The 17,460-nt window shown below is 37.3% G+C and overlaps 1 protein-coding gene across 3 annotated transcripts in view; it reads right to left on the bottom strand.

The window, feature by feature from the left end:
- Positions 1-15,264, bottom strand: part of LOC106096183 (ankyrin repeat and BTB/POZ domain-containing protein 2) — a 66,777-nt gene extending 51,513 nt beyond the window's left edge. The window contains exons 1-2 of one of the 3 annotated variants that reach the window (XM_013263793.2): positions 15,077-15,264; positions 13,889-14,430 (exon numbers count right to left, since the gene is read on the bottom strand). The gene's annotated coding sequence lies outside the window, so the exon portion shown is untranslated. Of the gene's footprint in view, positions 1-13,888; positions 14,812-15,076 lie in introns of those variants that run through there. The other 2 variants (XM_013263794.2, XM_013263792.2) reach the window with 2 other exon arrangements.
- Positions 15,265-17,460: the final 2,196 nt, after the last annotated feature.

The raw sequence follows: 17,460 nt of genomic DNA, 5'->3' as shown, positions 1-17,460 counted from the left end.
TTAAATTCGTTTTCTACTCTCCAATACCTCTCAAATGATTCTCATATTTGAAGTATTTTTAGAGGGAAAAGCGCCACCTAGACTTGAACGCAAATTTTAATGTCACGAAATCTACTCCCAGATATATTTCATTTGAATCCCGTATAGCCATGAACGCCCATTTGGGGGTATTTTAGATGTGCCCATTTGGTGGTTTTTGGGTTGTGGGGACACCTCCAATTACTTGGACCTAATTTTGTATGCCATATTTGTAATCTACTGCCAAAAACTTTTCATTTGAGTCCCATATTGATAGGAACGTCGAATATATCTGTTTACTTGGACCCAAAATTTAATACGATATTCGTTTTCTAGTCTCCAATACCTTTCACTTGATACCCATATTGTGCCTATCAGTCCACTTTTGGTTTCGGGTGGCGTTCTTAGGGTAAGGGGGAGGGTCCGCCACCATCCGATAACTCTAAAACTTATATATCCTACGCGATCCTTCCACTAAAACCCACACAATCTGTGAAAATTTTAAGAAAATCGGTTCAGCCGGAACAAACAAACAAACCGATTCTCATTTAGTCACAGTCAAACAAACCGACAAACACAAATTCATTTTTATATATAAGAAGAAGACTAGCTGGACAGGGCCCGCTCCGCTGTGCCTTCCTTCACTCTCTTATTTTATCTCAGCTCTCTACTAATGCGGTCAGGAAATAAGTCCTGTTTAGGGGTGCTGGTACGCCCTTTCAGATATTTCGCCGCAATGTGGATATTATATAGGTGCTCTACTCCCAAACACCATTCATTTAGGCCTTATATTGCTATGGTTGGTAAATATGTCCAGAATGCGGGTGTTTTTGACGGTATTTTTCTGATGGTCTCACCAGGATTCGAATCCAGGCACTGTCATAGGCTAACCACTGCGCTGCGGTGGCCTTCAATATTTGTCAGAGATTCTAGACATTCACACCCCTTTTTAATTGATTGGCGAGCGGACCGGACAATGCATTACAGAGAGAATTCTTATTTCTCTCCGACCGATTTATGTTTGTCCCTCCCATTATGACATTCAGAAATTTAAGACAAATGTAAATTAACACTACAAATTAAGTTTGCTGACAATAGCAAACACTGTCTGCTGAATATTGGTAGTTAATTATGCTGCTATTGTAGCAATAGTTCCGCTATTACAGCAGTAGTACTGCAATTTCAGAACTCAGGGGATGTTAGAAGAAAAAATAAAACACCTATGTAAATGTGTGTCTTAGTGGATGTTTACAATCACCACTGAATTTATACTTTCCACAACGTTTTTTCTTTAAATTTAGATACAAAAGTACATGCCAGTCATGTACACATTAGTAGAGCAAGAGCAAAAATGCGAGCCAGCTCAGCCTCATTTCGAAATTTATACCAATGGATGGATCATATAGCTTTTTTACAGCTATATTCCACAAATTAAAATCATCTCTTCCAACAAAATTTCTAAGTTAATTCTAAAAAATCCTTGAAGTAATAAAAACAAATAAACCGGCAACCATAAAAAGTAGCATGCACATTTTTTTCAGCAGATTTTCTTATTTGAAATAGCATTAAGAAATGCTTGCTATACAGCAGCCCAATGTTTGCTGAAACAGCAGTAATGTCTACTTTCCCATTTTCAGCAGACAAAAACTGCTGTTTTAGCAAACATTTCTGCTATTTTGAATAACAAATTTGGTTCAGTGGTTAGATAACAGCAGACAAAATAACCACTACCATTAAATTTATGCTTTTTAGTTAAAAATGAACGCCTAAAATTTGATTTTTTTTAATATATATAGGAAATGCAATCACCATACTGATGGTGATTGCACTTGTATGAGAAAAATTTTGCAAATGTCGGCCCTACCCTCTCATAGTGTTACACTTTTTGCACTTTCAATAGAACATGTTCATATGTCCATATGAAGTCATTTCGATCAAATTAAGCGGCTAAAATCGCATCCTCGACTTCGGATGAATAACTTTCTAGCAATGCATCTAATATGCCATCAGTTAAATCGTCTTCTTTTGTTCGAACAAAATTTGCTTGGATGATAGCCGCTGATTTTAAGTGCGCCATAATCCAGACTTGGCACGGTGTAAAAAATACAACATTTTTCCACTCTCTGTAGGCAACACCATTACAAACGAAATCACCATAAGAATTATTACTCAAAAAAAATTAAAACAAGTAAAAAGGCGTTAAGTTTGGCCGGACCGAACTTTGGATAGCCACCACCTCGAGTATATATGTAAAGCACCTTTCATCATAATCCGGTGAAAAATGCATAAAAATTATGCCCCCATAGCAGGTCCGAATTGGACCATGTTCGACACGAATATTGAGTGGTCTAATAAGTACAAGTCAATGTTTTGTAGAACAAATATTGGTCTTTTTGGTAGCCATATCCAAATATAGACCGATCTGAACCATACACGATACGGATGTCGAAGAGCCTAACCTAAGTAACTATGTCAAATTTCAGCGAAATCGCATTATAAATGTGGCTTTTTTGGCGCCAAGACTTTAAAACGAGAGACCAGTCTATATGGCAGCTATATCCAAATCTGAGCCGATCTGGACCAAATTGAAGAAGAATGTCGAAGGGCCCAACACAACTCATTGTCCCAAATTTCGGCAACATCAGACAATAAATGCACCTATTATGGGCCCAAAACCTTTAATCGAGAGATCGGTCTATATGGCAGCTATATGCAAATCTTGACCGATCTAGCCCAAATTGAATAGGGATGTCAGAGGGCCTAACGCAACTCACTGTCCCAAATTTCAGCGAAATCGCACAATAAATGTGGCTTTTATGGGCTAAGACCCTAAATCGGAGGATCGGTCTATATGGCAGCTATATGCAAATCTGGACCGATCTGGGCCAAATTGACAAAGGAAGTCGAAGGGCCTAACACAACTCACTGTTCCAAATTTCAGCGAAATCGCACAATAAATGTGGCTTTTATGGGCTAAGACCCTAAATCGGAGGATCGGTCTATATGGCAGCTATATGCAAATCTGGACCGATCTGGGCCAAGTTAAAGAAGAATGTCGAAGGGCCTAACACAACTCACTGTTCCAAATTTCAGCGAAATCGCACAATAAATTTGGCTTTTATGGTCCTAAGGACCTAAATCAGCGGATCAGTCTATATGGTAGCTATATGCAAATCAGGGCCGATTTAGCCCAAATTGAATAGGGATGTCAGAGGGCCTAACGCAACTCACTGTCCCAAATTTCAGCAAAATTGGATAATAAATGTGACTTTTATGGGCTTTAGACCCTAAATCGGCGGATCGGTCTATAGGGTGGCTATATCAAGATATAGTCCGATATAGCCCATCTTCGAACTTACACTGCTTATGGACAAATAAAGAATCTGAGCAACATTTCAGCCTAATATCTCTATTTTTAAAGACTGTAGCGTGATTTCAACAGACAGACGGACAGACGAACGGACATGGCTAGATCGTCTTAGATTTTTACGCTGATCAAGAATACTTTAAAGGGTCGGAAATGGATATTTCGGTGTGTTGAAAACGGAATGACAAAATGAATATACCCCCATCCTCCGGTGGTGGGTATAAAAATTTTAACTAATAAAATAGATATATAACAGTTTGTTAAAAAAATAAATCAAATGCAAGAAAACATATCAAACAGTAGCAAAATTTTAAGACTAATATCATCTTAAAATTAGGAGGGCAAAAATTCAACTTTATAATAAAAACCTTATAGAAAAAACTAAAAAAGAAAAAAATGATGAAAGTAAAATCCGATAAAAAGGGGGCAACAATATGTTGTGCATAATAAAAATGATATCTCTCAAATCTATGACCATAAAATTGTTATCAAAGATTATGAACAAAAGCGAACACACCTCTTTGGAAAATTGTACACGTCATATTAATGTAGTCAATGTTAATGATTTGATGCTTGATTGTCTTTTAGAATAGGTGGCGTACACGCTAACCTCCGCTTCTTGGCAGCAGTCAACCGTACGTCAGTCCACGGAGATAAACACGTCTTTAATAAAACCATTCATTGGTCATTGGCTAAATAATGGTCCCATTCTCAGAGACAAAAAAACACTAAAAACCAGATTGTTGTCATGCCATTAGGCTCGTTATACCTAAAATCCGATATATTGTTATAAAGACAATAAAAACTACACAAATCTACATCTAAGGAGGTAGTATGTGCAGAGAGATACCAACAAATGGAAATTAATATTATTATTTAAAGCTGATTAAAATTAGCTTAAAAACATGGAAATTGATAGCTATAAACAAACAGACATCAGAAGTCATAGCTGAATTGATCATCTGTTAAATTAGCCATAAATTTAAAATGGCAATATTAATGACAGACAGCATTTCATACACATCCACACACACACACACACACACACAAGTGTAAAAACGCAATAACATACTCATGAGTTTATATGGCCAAAATACGCGAGTGTTGACCATACGCCTTACTGGGCCTTTTTGATTTATATACGCTTCTTATGGTTTCTACAAAAGTTATCTTCAATAGAAAAGCAAAGGAATTCTTATTCATTGGAGTGTCTTTAGAGCTGCCAGTAGTTGGCGATAAGATCATCCAACGTTAATGCAGTTCTGCAAGCGACATTTATCCGTCTTAAGCTGCATAGCCAAGGTCGCGGTGCATTTCATAGACTTCATTTAATCCTTAACTGGAAAAGCAATTCAGGACAGTCAAGAAACAAAACTAATTGTGCCTAAGATCTTATTTGTCCACTTAGTTCAGCTTTGGAATTTATATTTCATAAATTTGCCGCAGAGTTATGGTGTTTTCCCAAATAGTAGAATGTGACGTACGATTGTGGTATTAATTTCCCTTTCCATTAATGAGAGCATTAAGCATTTCAAAGAGTTTACATTCGTTCTCTCAGTAAACGACACTCACTGAGTGTAGAGACTGTTTCTCTTTGTGCTTGCCTTGAGGCAAAACAAGTTTGTTGCTTAAGTCTTTTGTTTTTGTTATATTTATTTGCCTGCACCGCATAACAGCCGCACTAAAGCCAAAGGGTATTAAGCTTTCCACAATTGTCTCAATTGAAAAATGCTATAAACTATTGCCAATAACAACAAACATGCCATGAATTCAAAGACACCACAATGGATAATCTACACATACTTGTGCATATTTTTAGTTCGGTATTTGTTGTCATATAATTTTGAAAGCCACACCATTATGGTAACAAGATTCTCATATAAATCCGCTCTTTTGCATGTGGGTAGAAAAACTCAGGAAATGTAGTCACTTTTGTTATAAATAATACCAAACCTATTTATTAAATAATTGTAACAAAAAATCATCCGTAGGCAACACAGACTTTTATTTAACCCTATGATGGGCGAACATTTTTTTTTCTACCTTGTTGAGTGGACGTGGTCTGGCCAGACCACAACTTTACAAGAGCTATAAAATGTAAATGGATTTTTTGAAATTTGGTTTTGTTCAAAAATGTTTTAATATTAATTAACTTTTTTATACCCACCACCGAAGGATGGGGGTATATTCATTTTGTCATTCCGTTTGCAACACATCGAAATATCCATTTCCGACCCTATAAAGTATATATATTCTTGATCAGCGTAAAAATCGAAGACGATCTAGAGATGTCCGTCCGTCTGTCTGTTGAAATCACACTCTTCAAAAATAGAGATATTGAGCTGCAACTTTGCACAGATTCTTTTTTTTTTTGGTCCATAAGCAGGTAAAGTTTAAAGATGAGCTATGTCGGACTATATCTTGATATAGCCCCCACATAGACCAATCCGCCAATTTGGGGTCTTAGGCCCATAAAAGCCACATTTATTCTCCGATTTCAAAGACACCACATTCGATTTCGCTGATCCGATTTCGCTGAAATTTGAGACAGTGAGTTGTGTTAGGCCCTTCGACATCCTTCGTTAATTTGGCACAGATCGGTTCAGATTTGGATATAGCTAGCATATAGACCGATCCTCCGATTTTGGGTCTTGGTGCTATAAAGGCCACATTTATTGTCCGATTTCGCTGAAATTTGGGACAGTGGGTTGTGTTAGGCCCTTCGACATCATTCGTTAATTTTGCCTAGATCGGTCCAGATTTGGTTACAGCTGCCATATAGACCGATTCTCCGATTTAGGGTCTTAGGCCCGTAGGGTCTTAGGAACATTTATTATCCGATTTCGCTGAGAGTGAGTTGTGTTAGGTGCTTCGTCATCCTTCGTCAATTTGGCCTTGATCGGATCAGATTTGGATATAGCTGCCATATAGACCGATCACTCGATTTAAGGTTTTGGGCGCATTTATTGTCCAATGTCGCCGAAATTTGGGACAGAGAGTTGAGTTACGCCCCTCCACATATTGACCGATATTTCGATTTAAAGTCTTGGCCCCAAAAAAGGCGCATTCATAATCCGATTTAACTGAAATCTGACACAGTGACTTATGTTAGGCTTTTCGACATCCATATTGTGCATGGTTCGGATTGTTTTATTTTTAGATATGGCTACTAAAAAGACCAGTATTTTGTTATACACAATTGATCAATGATTTGTACTTATTAGTATTTGGTGCAAATCGAAACATATTTCGATATAACTGCTATGGGACATAAGTTATGCAATTTTCACCGGATTTTGATGAAAGGTGGTTTACATATATTCCCGAGATGGTGGGTATCCAAAGTTCGGCCCGGCCGAACTTAACGCCTTTTTACTTGTTTTTAATTTCAATTCTTTAAAACGAAAATAAAGGACAAGCAGACCAAATTATGGAGACATAGTTAAGGAAACAACAGAATTCTGAGGCAAAAATCGAAGCCGTGGAGGACTAATCGGGATATGGAAACTGTATAAGCTTATAGACCGATTTGGAAAATATTTACCATGGATGTTGGAAGTCATAACAATACACTCCGTGTAAAATTTCTTCACCCAAAACGGGTAACAGGGACTTGAGATACCAAACGGGAAATTTGGTATATTGTCCTATATCCAAATATAAAGTACGTGTGCAAAATTTCAAGTGGATATCTTTATTCATTCGACCACTATCGTGATTTCCACCATTCTATGGTCGTGGGTATGAAAACATAAATAAATAAAAAAATAAAATATTTACTTCAACGAATAAATTTAATATTTTCTAAAGTTTTTAGCTAAAAAAATGTTTTAAATCTGTTGACAGTACCAGAATTTGCGAAATGTCTGTTGTGGTCCAGCCAGTTCATGTCCGCTTAATTCCTTAGGTTTTAATTTTTGTGTCCAAAATAATTGAAAATTTAATTTTTTTTCTAATTAGGCGTTCTAAATAAACGCTTCATTTTACTTACACATTGAGTTCCCCTTTCATAAAAATGCTTAATGAATTGTAGGGAAGCTATAAAAATCAATATGGTCTGGCCAGACCAATCTGCGTTTCCTTGGTTTAAGACAAACACTTACAAGTTTACGTACATAGGTAGATGCTTATCAAAATTGTATGTGTTGTATGTTATCGTTAATCGGAGCATTGTGTATGGTTGTCATTTTTCTCATTGGTATGAGTGAAAATACCCAGCAAACCATATGGCAAATATGTACTGGAAAAATCAGCCAACCGATTTTGTGACGACTATGCCATGTAAATACTTTTCCCCAAAGAGGGAATTGAGGAAAAATTGAGGCGAGCTGGCAACAACTTGAACTAAAGTTTCAGAATTGAAAGTTATAAAAAAATCAAGTAAATGAAGAAAGTAAAAAAGGCTATAAGAAAATAAAAGAAACCCATTTCCAATATATTAAACTCAAATAATAAAAAAATTTTAAATACTTTATGAATACACTGATAGAAAACTGACGGTACTTTGCCAATACCGCCTGGTATTATTGTGCTCGCATCATTGGTAAAAAATTTTAATACCATTTGCTATCAATTCAATACCAGACAAAGGAGGCTATTAAGAATCGACGGCGTCACATGTGTTGTTGAGCTTTGTACTTAAAATATTGACGACATTATAAAGTATTTGTTAAACACATAAAATGTTTCAATACACTTTGAGTGCGTAAAAACCTGCTCAAATACTCGAAAGCAGTGAAAATGGAAATAGTACAAGTTCTAAGGACATTCTGCATCAAAACGATGCTGTGTTGGTGTATTCATGGATATGGTATCTATTGCTGAATACAAAGAATTGAGGTTGGTTGGTTGGTTTTTGTAATTATGAACATAAATAATCGAAATAAAATTAGATTAAAATTATCTTCAATGGCTTCTCTTTTTTGGTTATTTGGGAGTAGAATTATCAATAACGGTTTAGTACTAAAACCAATAACGGTCTGGCGCTAAAACCAATACTAGTTCGGTAATAAGGCTAGTACCAAACGGTACTGATCGTTTTATGTTTCATCCATACCATCCGGTATTGTTTTTGTACCATACGGTGTTACTTTACTATCAATACCGTGTGGTACCGAAATTAGCATGTTTTGTATTAACTTTTCTCCCGGTAAAAAGTAAGCATTATTTTATTTTCTTTTTACAAATAGAAATTCGATAAATGTTTCTGATTTCATAAGGGATAGAATTGAATTCCATACTACGCAAAATACTTAACGCATCGGTTTGTTGGTTCCGACCGACATCTATCTAGGTTCTAAGATTTGCATTGCTTCTTGTAATGTCTTGTGGTGTCCTATATCATTAATACCTTTAAAGGCATGCATACAAAAGCAATTGCCTATTTCAGAGACCTGTAACTGAAAGGGTATTTTGTGAAATGTCTTTGTGCAGCGAAGTGGAATACATTAATGGCAGGTTGAAAACCGTCTTAAATTCTTAGTCCTTGCAGAGACCTAAAATAATCGGAAAACGTGATTTTGCAAAAAAATTGAGTTGAGCCTTTTTATATAAGGCCATCGGTATACACTAAATCGTCTTTACATTCTTAGTCCGTCTGTTGACACACAGGCATTTTTGAGTGAACTAAGCTATCGGTAGAATATTACATGGGATTGGAATAGTCCGATATATCGCAAATAAAAATTTGCCCATGAAAATTTTATTAAGGAATAGGGGCAAGTGTGAGAGAGAATGGATTCCGATACAAGTTTAAGGTCAATGATAAATATAAGGAACCTGCTACTTATAGCCTAGTTCAAACGGTGTGATGCAGTGCGACACCTCTTTGAGGAGCTGTTTTTACATGGTATAGTACCTTACAAATGTCCCCAGCATCAGGAGAGGATAAGCACCGATTTTCTGATGCTCTCGACAGGATTCGAACACAGCCGTTCAGCGTCATAGGCGGATTTTGTTTTTTACTTGAAGTACACTTATGTCCAGATTGATCCACTAATAGATATATCCACCATATGAACGGACCATGACATTATAACAGCCAGAAACTAAATTTGTTTCCGATTGCGCTAAAACACACAGATACAGCTCAAATTAAAACGTATCCCCCCTATATGTCTTGTGGTAAAGTCCCTGCACCCAAACAAATAATTAGTTTCACGTAAACGAAATTTTCCGCAAGTAAACTACTTTTGTGAAAAACATTGGACTTCTTTTATATATAGAACATTATTTTCGGGGTCTCAACTAGTTTTTCTTTCTTTATTTAGTACTTTAACGTCATGCTTATGCCTATTTGTATTCTTTTTAATTTTAATATAGATTGTGCATATTGAAAAGGACGTTAAGTTCAATTCAATGTTGCAACATTATTCTTAATTCAAACTCTTTCAGGATTCATTTGGTTTTATTTCGATGTTATGATACACAATTATATTAAAAGCCTTCCATTTTCTCAACACTTTATTATCGATTTGTATTATTATCTGCTGTATTTGTTGTGCTATAAATAACACACACAAATTCCTTATGGGAATTGATGTTTTCGCACATTTAAATGCCTATCGTGTAAACATTACCAAACAATGTGTGTGCCTTAGAAATTCTTGTTGTGTTTGGACGGATGGAAGGACATACCTTAACGATCAATATGATACATATGTACTTAGACTCATATTTTGTGGTGTTACAAACAGAATGACGAAATCAGTGTAACCCCCATCCTATGGTCGGCAGACTTTTATCCATGAGAACATGTTTTATACCACACCTACGGTTGTCGCTAGGTCATTTGACATCCATTATTTATTTCATCTACCGAGTAAATATTGGTGGGCAAAGTAAGAAAAAAGTTAACAACTGCAATAAAGTGGAAATCTGTTCGTATTTCTGATTTCTAGTTCTACCATATTTTCTTGTTTTATCTCCAATAAATTAGGTAAACTTAGGACCTATAAAGACATACTGCAAATTATAGCCATATACGGCAATAGGTTAGGTTAGGTTAGGTAAGAGTGGCAGTCCTTTACAGACTCACTTAGACCATTTTAAGTTCATTGTGATACCACAGTAGCGACAGACCAAGATTTCTAGCGCGTATCGAACCCACGACCCCTGCACTGATAATCCAAGCACGCTACCAACCCGGCTACCGGGGCGCCCAACGGCAAAAGTTGGGTGCAATTTTTAACGAATATCCTTTCCCATCCATTATCGATCGATTTGAATAAAGGTCGGGGGAGAAAATAGCGGCACCATTTAAGCAGAACGTAGACGGCTCGTCGTAAAAATTGGTCAACATGAATTTTTATTGAAATATTTAACATTTATAGTCGCTTAAATTTTCAATTTGTTTGCGTAAAATTTTATGGAAATAAAAGTCATTTAAAACCAATTTACCAATTTTTAAACTGGTTTGAGTGTAAATTAAAATGAGCGCAAAAGAATGGCAATTTTCGATTTTGAAAAAGGTTAAGTACGATCAGATTGCAAAAAATTGGAAAATATTTTCTTCTTCATATGCTTGTAAAATTGAAAGGATGGAATATAAAAAAAATTTATTATTGTGAAATTTTTGGGCTTTTTTTAACTTTTTAAATTTTGAAAACAGCAGAAAATGTTTACTGTTTTAGCAACAAATGACTGCTGTTCCATTTTCAGCAGACTTTCTGTTGTTTCGGCAAACATTTTTGCTGTTTTAACTAACAAATTTTTTTGAGTGTAGGCGAGACGAGCTGAATGATCGGAGATTTTTCTTGGCAAATGGAAAAGGAAAGCCAGAGATCGCAACACACACCCCACTATATGAGACGCGTTTCGTCTTTGCTAAGAAGACTTTTCAACCATATTAGCTGTGATGGTTTCAAGGGCCGAACGTCGGTATGTTGCATTTGTATCGTTTTTATTGCGAAAATGCCTATATGATACAAGTACCTTCTCTGCATGTGTTTTCGTGTACTACTTCCATGGTATGCACATGATTCTGCGCATCTGTTGAAAGTTGTATTGATGGCTTCGAACGCTAGACAACGGCAACAACTCTCGCTGTTGCTCGGTGTGCACAGGTTCGAATTCCGACCGGGCTCCGCCGAATCTTTTAATTAAAATTTTTTTTTTTTTTTTTGCCTGTTAGGACAGGCACGAGACGAGCTAAATGATCGCAGATTTTTCTTTGCAAATGGAAAGTTCTTGTTTTCGATCTAGGTGAAAAAAGTCAACTGGCACAATGGAATTTTGAAATCATAGAAAATCTTGAAGGGGATAGCGATAATCAAAATATTAACTCATCTTTAAACAAAAACAGCAAGATGTTTACGTAAATAAAAACACAAATGTATTAATACGATTGGAAAGGGAATTGCAGGTATAACATTGTTCTCTTAGTGTGACTAAAGAATATATATTGCTGTGTTTAATATTTCTTTAAATTATAACGACTGTACAATAAAATAAAATTTGCTCATTCATCAAAGCAGAAAAAGACATTTTAAATTTAGAGGTTAAGTAAGTTTGCCTAGAAATCCCAGCAGCCTTATTTTCAAATATTTAGTGGTTTAAAGGATATGGATTTATTTCCTTAAAAATGCAATATGCTTTTATTAAGTTGCCGCATTCTTATCTTTTCTGAATTGAACTGCATTGAAGTCTGGATATTCTCATTTCGTTGTTTTAAGGATTCATGATTTTGTTTTTTATTTTTAAACGTCGTGTACTTGATTTATATCCACACTACGTCTTTGGCTCGAAATTATTACCAAAATCCTAAAATTAAGGACAAAATCTTTAAACTTTTTTCAGAGTGTAGTAGTCCGCTATGTCCGCAGACAGTGATCTGTCGTGACTGAGACGATAAGAACACTATCATACATAGCTATCATAGTTGTTAGCATATTTGTCCTCTCGATTTCGTTGTGATTTCATGTTTGCTGGGTATTCCATCCATACGTGTTGGCCCATATAAATGTTTATGCATTGTCTACGCACACGTACAACGTGGAGTGTCACTCAAGATTTGCTGGTGATTGGTTTGTGGCATAAGGATGAAAGACACAAAAGACAGGCAGTGATCGAGCATTCAAACTGAAGGCACACTGGCTGGACATGACAACAGTGGGGTAGGGTGGGGTCCATTGCGCTTATTCAACTCTCCGTCTTTTCCTGCCTCTTATTGACCAATTTATGTTTCGTTTTTGTAATTCTTATCATTTCGAAATTCCATTTCTTTTAATTGCTTTACACATTCGGATGTGGGTATGAATGAGTATGTGTGTCAAAGCATGGGCTCTATGTTTGGCCGATCAATTTCCGTCCGTCCGACACTCTACCCAAAACGGGGAGAAGCCCAAACGGAGAAAGTGTTTGGGTATGTAACACACGTACACACAAACACCAGCATTTGTTGTCTCTCGACCCGAACATGAGGCCAGCTAACAGCAACAGAAACAAAACGAAAAATTGGGTCAGTGTTGTCATGAAACATAAGTGTCCCACATAGGGCCAGACATTTGTGCGATTCGATACGGGGGCCAGATTTAATTGTTTACATCTTGACTGTTTGTTTGTCAAGAGCCCTTTGACACGCGACACTCATTGCATCCTTTTGAAGTGAAAAAAAGAGAGGATATGTACGCGATCGTTTCGTAGTTGAAACTTTCGAAAGCTACGCTGCGTAGGTGCGAATCGCTGAACAGCAGCGCAGTGGTTAGATAATTCTGCGTCTTTTCTTCTAACTTTTGAAGCACTTGTGCTGTCCATATCATATGGAGAAACAAAAGAAAAAGGTCACATACATATATCTCTGCAAAGTTGTTGGTCTTCCCCGAGACTGGCTGGATGTGGATGGTGGTGTCATAGGCAAAATAGCACAACAACAACAAATTATTGTCTTAACACGATTCATGCTATGGTTCCGAACAGGTTATAAGCATAAAAGAATTTTTTCAACATTTTATAGATTTACATACATTCGTCAGTACAAGCTTGTGTACAAATATGTATGTATGTCTAGCTGTGTGTGTATGTGTGTGTGTGTGTGAAACTTTGTTGGTATGCACACAGAGCCTGAATTCTGTGTGTAGAAATTTTTGAAAGCTACGATAAGGCAAAATTAAGGCCAATCAGCTAATGAAAAGACAAAACGCAAACGACAACCGACAGGCGAGACGACGACAACAACAACAACAACAGCAACAATAATATTGATTTATATGTATTAACGTTTGTTTGTTGTAACTCTATGACCCCTGTCTCGTTAGTTGGGCCAAAGCACGCCATCACTCGAAGATTTAGGTGGCGGAGCGTATGCTCAGTTCAAATTACGATCCCCCTTAAGATTTGGCTCAAGTAAGCGCACCTTTCGCTTGACTCTGGGTTGCCATGAGGGTTGCCGTGTGCCGCACAGCATAAACACACACACACAAAGGAAAGATGCTGTTGGGTGAGGTGGGGCGGGACGGGATGGGGGCAGGCCAGTCAACCAACACCCTAATTAAGAATTCTGCTTACCTTAAGGAGAGCCACCAGAGACAGCAGCCGCAACAGCATCCATTCGTTGAGCGAATAATCCACAATGGGCCGAATGTCAGAAAACTCCTTCCTGTTGCTGATGATGATGATGATGATGGTAATGATGATGATGCCAAGTACACGTACAATACCTCGTACAATAAGTCGGCAGCGGCTACGACACTACCACCGCCAATAATATCCCTGGCCAAAACTTGTCTAGCAACTAAGTACGAAGCAAGCAGCGTGTGTACACAAACTAGTACCTACATAGATTTGCCCATTGTTGCTCGTCGTTGCACAATCTCAATTTTGTTTGAAGTATATTTTGTTTCGGTATGGGTGTAGGTATCTTTAATTTTTTTTTTTATTATTTGCTTACTATTTTGTTATTCGCTAGAGTGTTGGCAAGCCAAACAAAAACTGGGCTGATATTTTGAGCAACCAAATCAATGGCAATGGCTCAGTGTTGCTTTGCAAATTCAGAGAAATTAAAAGCGTCGCCTTAAATTCTGGGAGCCTGCATTGTAAGAAAATGGATTCTTTTGAAACAAAACACACAAAAATTAATTAAATTCGGTTCTTTTCTTTTCACACATGGAATATTGAAATTTCACAAAGACTTTTAGAAAGGTTTATTGGTAAATTTTCTTTCCAACAAATAGGAAGCAAAAATGTGTTGGCTTTGTCTCATCAATTTCAACTTGTGCTGAATTGTTAATGTATCATCCCTATATAATTTTATGCGAATAAACTTCCAGCAAACAAATAATGTTTGTGACAACTATATTGGAGCAAAATTAACCAAACTATATTTGAGCTTAAAATATTGACATAGCTTATACTGATTATTGTCTTGTTTTTTATTTTTTTTTTTATCTTTTGCTTTTTCTTTAATTGTTAATTAATTTTTGTTCTTTTTTTTTAATTTCCATTAGTAGTTTAGCAGTTTCAATGCCCGTGTTTAGAAAAATCTACCTTCCGAAATGCAAACTGGAATTTTGTAATTCATTTCCGATATTTTATTTCATAATCGAATTCTGCCCACATATGGCCGCATGCATGTTAAAAAATTTATATTTTTTTGCAAAAAAAAAAAAAAAAAAAAAAACTATATATGCTTGTATGATGGTTGGTTTGTTTGTTTGTAGGTATGTATTCACAACAAAATGTTTGCACTTTCAACACCTTTGTTTTGCTCATTCAATTTGTTGGCTTTTTGGTTGTTTTTGTTTGTTTGCTTGCTTCTTCTCTCTACTGCATGTTGCCACTTGAAGCTGTGTGTGGAGCATAAAGACACTATTCACTTAAATCGCCAGCACACGCGCCGCTTTTGCTCAGAATGGTTCTGCTCTTCGAGAGTTCAAATCACAACTGCGGCCGAGACTGCTTAAGGCCAGGCCAACAACTCCAGTCAACATCATTGGGAGCCATAGTGAGTGTTGCTTGCTGCTGCTGCTGCTGCTGCTTGCTTATTGTGTCTTTTATTCGCCCCAATCGTTTTTGGCATTAAGTGGTGGCTGCAACGACGAGTAGTTTATTCGATAGTGGCAATAAAGTCTGAGCGCTTTTTACTCTTCGAACCTATGGCACACGATTGAGTACGAGCGCATGTCGTTCGCTGAGTGGTGCTGGGAGCTGGCTAAGAAACCTGTTACACAGGCTATTAGAAGCGCTCATTACAAGTTCGTCCATTCGTTTGTTGCTTGGCTCGCCCGCTCGCTCGTTGGCCACAGTGCCTTGGTGTCTTACACCAATTTTACATTTCATTGACTTGTAGTATTTGACCAAAATAAAAGGCTAGGCTGCTTTGGTGTTTTTTGACGACGACCATTTGAGGCAGAGATTTTTGCCTTTGCTTGTGCGCATAGCATACTCAACGATGTCTAGTTTGTAAAACGATTCGACTGAGCTGGTTTTTAAGAAATTCCTTCTTTTCAGTTTTCGGGCGAGAAAAAAACGACACAATCGCCTTACACAGCCGAGGGAGCCAAGGAGAGCAGCAAGTGACCGAGCGGAGCATTCCAGTTTGGCACACGCGAGATGTCACTAAAATATGCCATGGCATTTGTAGTTGTTGCTGCAGTTTGATTTGTTATTGTTTTTTTTTTTTTTTTTGTTTCTCTTACACTTCCATCATTTCGGTATAGTGGCCCATAAGGCTCGTCATAACTTGGTGCTACTTCGAGAAAAAAACAAAAAATAAATTCCAAAAGCTTCAAAAATTTGTTATGGAATTTATTTCCACACAAATAAAAGAAGCTTGACGAAATGTCCTGTAGTAAGAACAATGACGGCTCGACAGTTGAATTATGTGGCCTAAACTAGGCCTGAAGAGGTCTACCGCTTTGGGTCTGTCATGACAGGTCACTGTCTGATCGGAAAACATACTGACAGACTGTAGACTGCAAGTAACAACATTTGCAGAAGCTGTGAGGACTTTGAGAAAGAAGAGACTATAGAACATCTGCTGTGTGTGTGTCCCACACTGGCCGTCAGAAGGAGTTCCACTTTGGGTTCTCATCTCTTTGAGAACTTGTCTGATTTAGCATATGTGAACATTCGCAAGTTGTTGGGCTGGATGGTTCAATGGTGGAAACTGGAAGGCATCTTCCTTCTCCTGTTCCTGTGATATCACAATGGACGAAAACGTCCAAGTGAGTCTGATGGCAGACCGCCACCTATAGCTAACCTAATGACAATGATCAATTTTGTAGATTTTGGCATCCGCGGTTGGACATAGGACAGAAGAGTCCCACATGTTCCCGTTTACGGTATGCATTAGTATCGGCTTTTAACAATTTGTGGACCGACCTACTGATCCAATTCTAAGTTTAGTATCGAGTGGACCGGAGGTTTAATGATTGAATTTGCCATGTGCTTAGGAATAAATTGTGGCTCCAATGCATGGATGACTTCCAAACAAAGTCTACTAAGGACTTTGACTAAGGAGGGATTTGAATCAGTTTGCAAACTAGACTGTGATGTAATACTTCAAGGGGGCAGAAATCTGAACCAGCTGTACAGGAAAACCATAAGGACGGTATGAACTCTAATCCCAATACAAAGATCGTTCCTTGGGCTCTTAACTTGTTTCGTTAAATCAATTTTAAGGCTCGCTAGTATGGTGGAAGGAGATGGAGAAAAAGTTTTCTTGCCTTAGGAGGGGCGTGAGGAATAGAGCAGTACATATATTCTTGATCGTCATGACAATTTAAGTCGATTTATCCATGCCCGTCCGTCTGTATGTCGAAAGCACGCTTGTAATTTTGAACAAATACTTCTTATCAGTGTAGGTCGGTTGGGATTGTAAATGGGCCATACGGTCCATGACATAGCTGCATATAAACCGATCTTGTATCTTGACTTCATGAGCCACTAGAGGGCGCAATTCTCATCCGATTTGGCTGAAGTATGTGCTGTGCTAAGTATGGTTCAAATAGGTACAAAACCTGATATAGCTGCCATATAAACCGATCTGCGATCTTAACTTTTTGAGTCACTATAGGGCGCAATTCTCCTCCGATTTGGTTGAAATTGTGCATGATTTGTTTTGTTATGACTTCCAACAA

This window comes from Stomoxys calcitrans, chromosome 1 (assembly GCF_963082655.1).
Source record: "Stomoxys calcitrans chromosome 1, idStoCalc2.1, whole genome shotgun sequence".
NCBI lineage: Eukaryota > Metazoa > Arthropoda > Insecta > Diptera > Muscidae > Stomoxys > Stomoxys calcitrans.
Note: the sequence above shows the minus strand (reverse complement) of the source record. Positions and strands in the feature narration are given on the sequence as shown.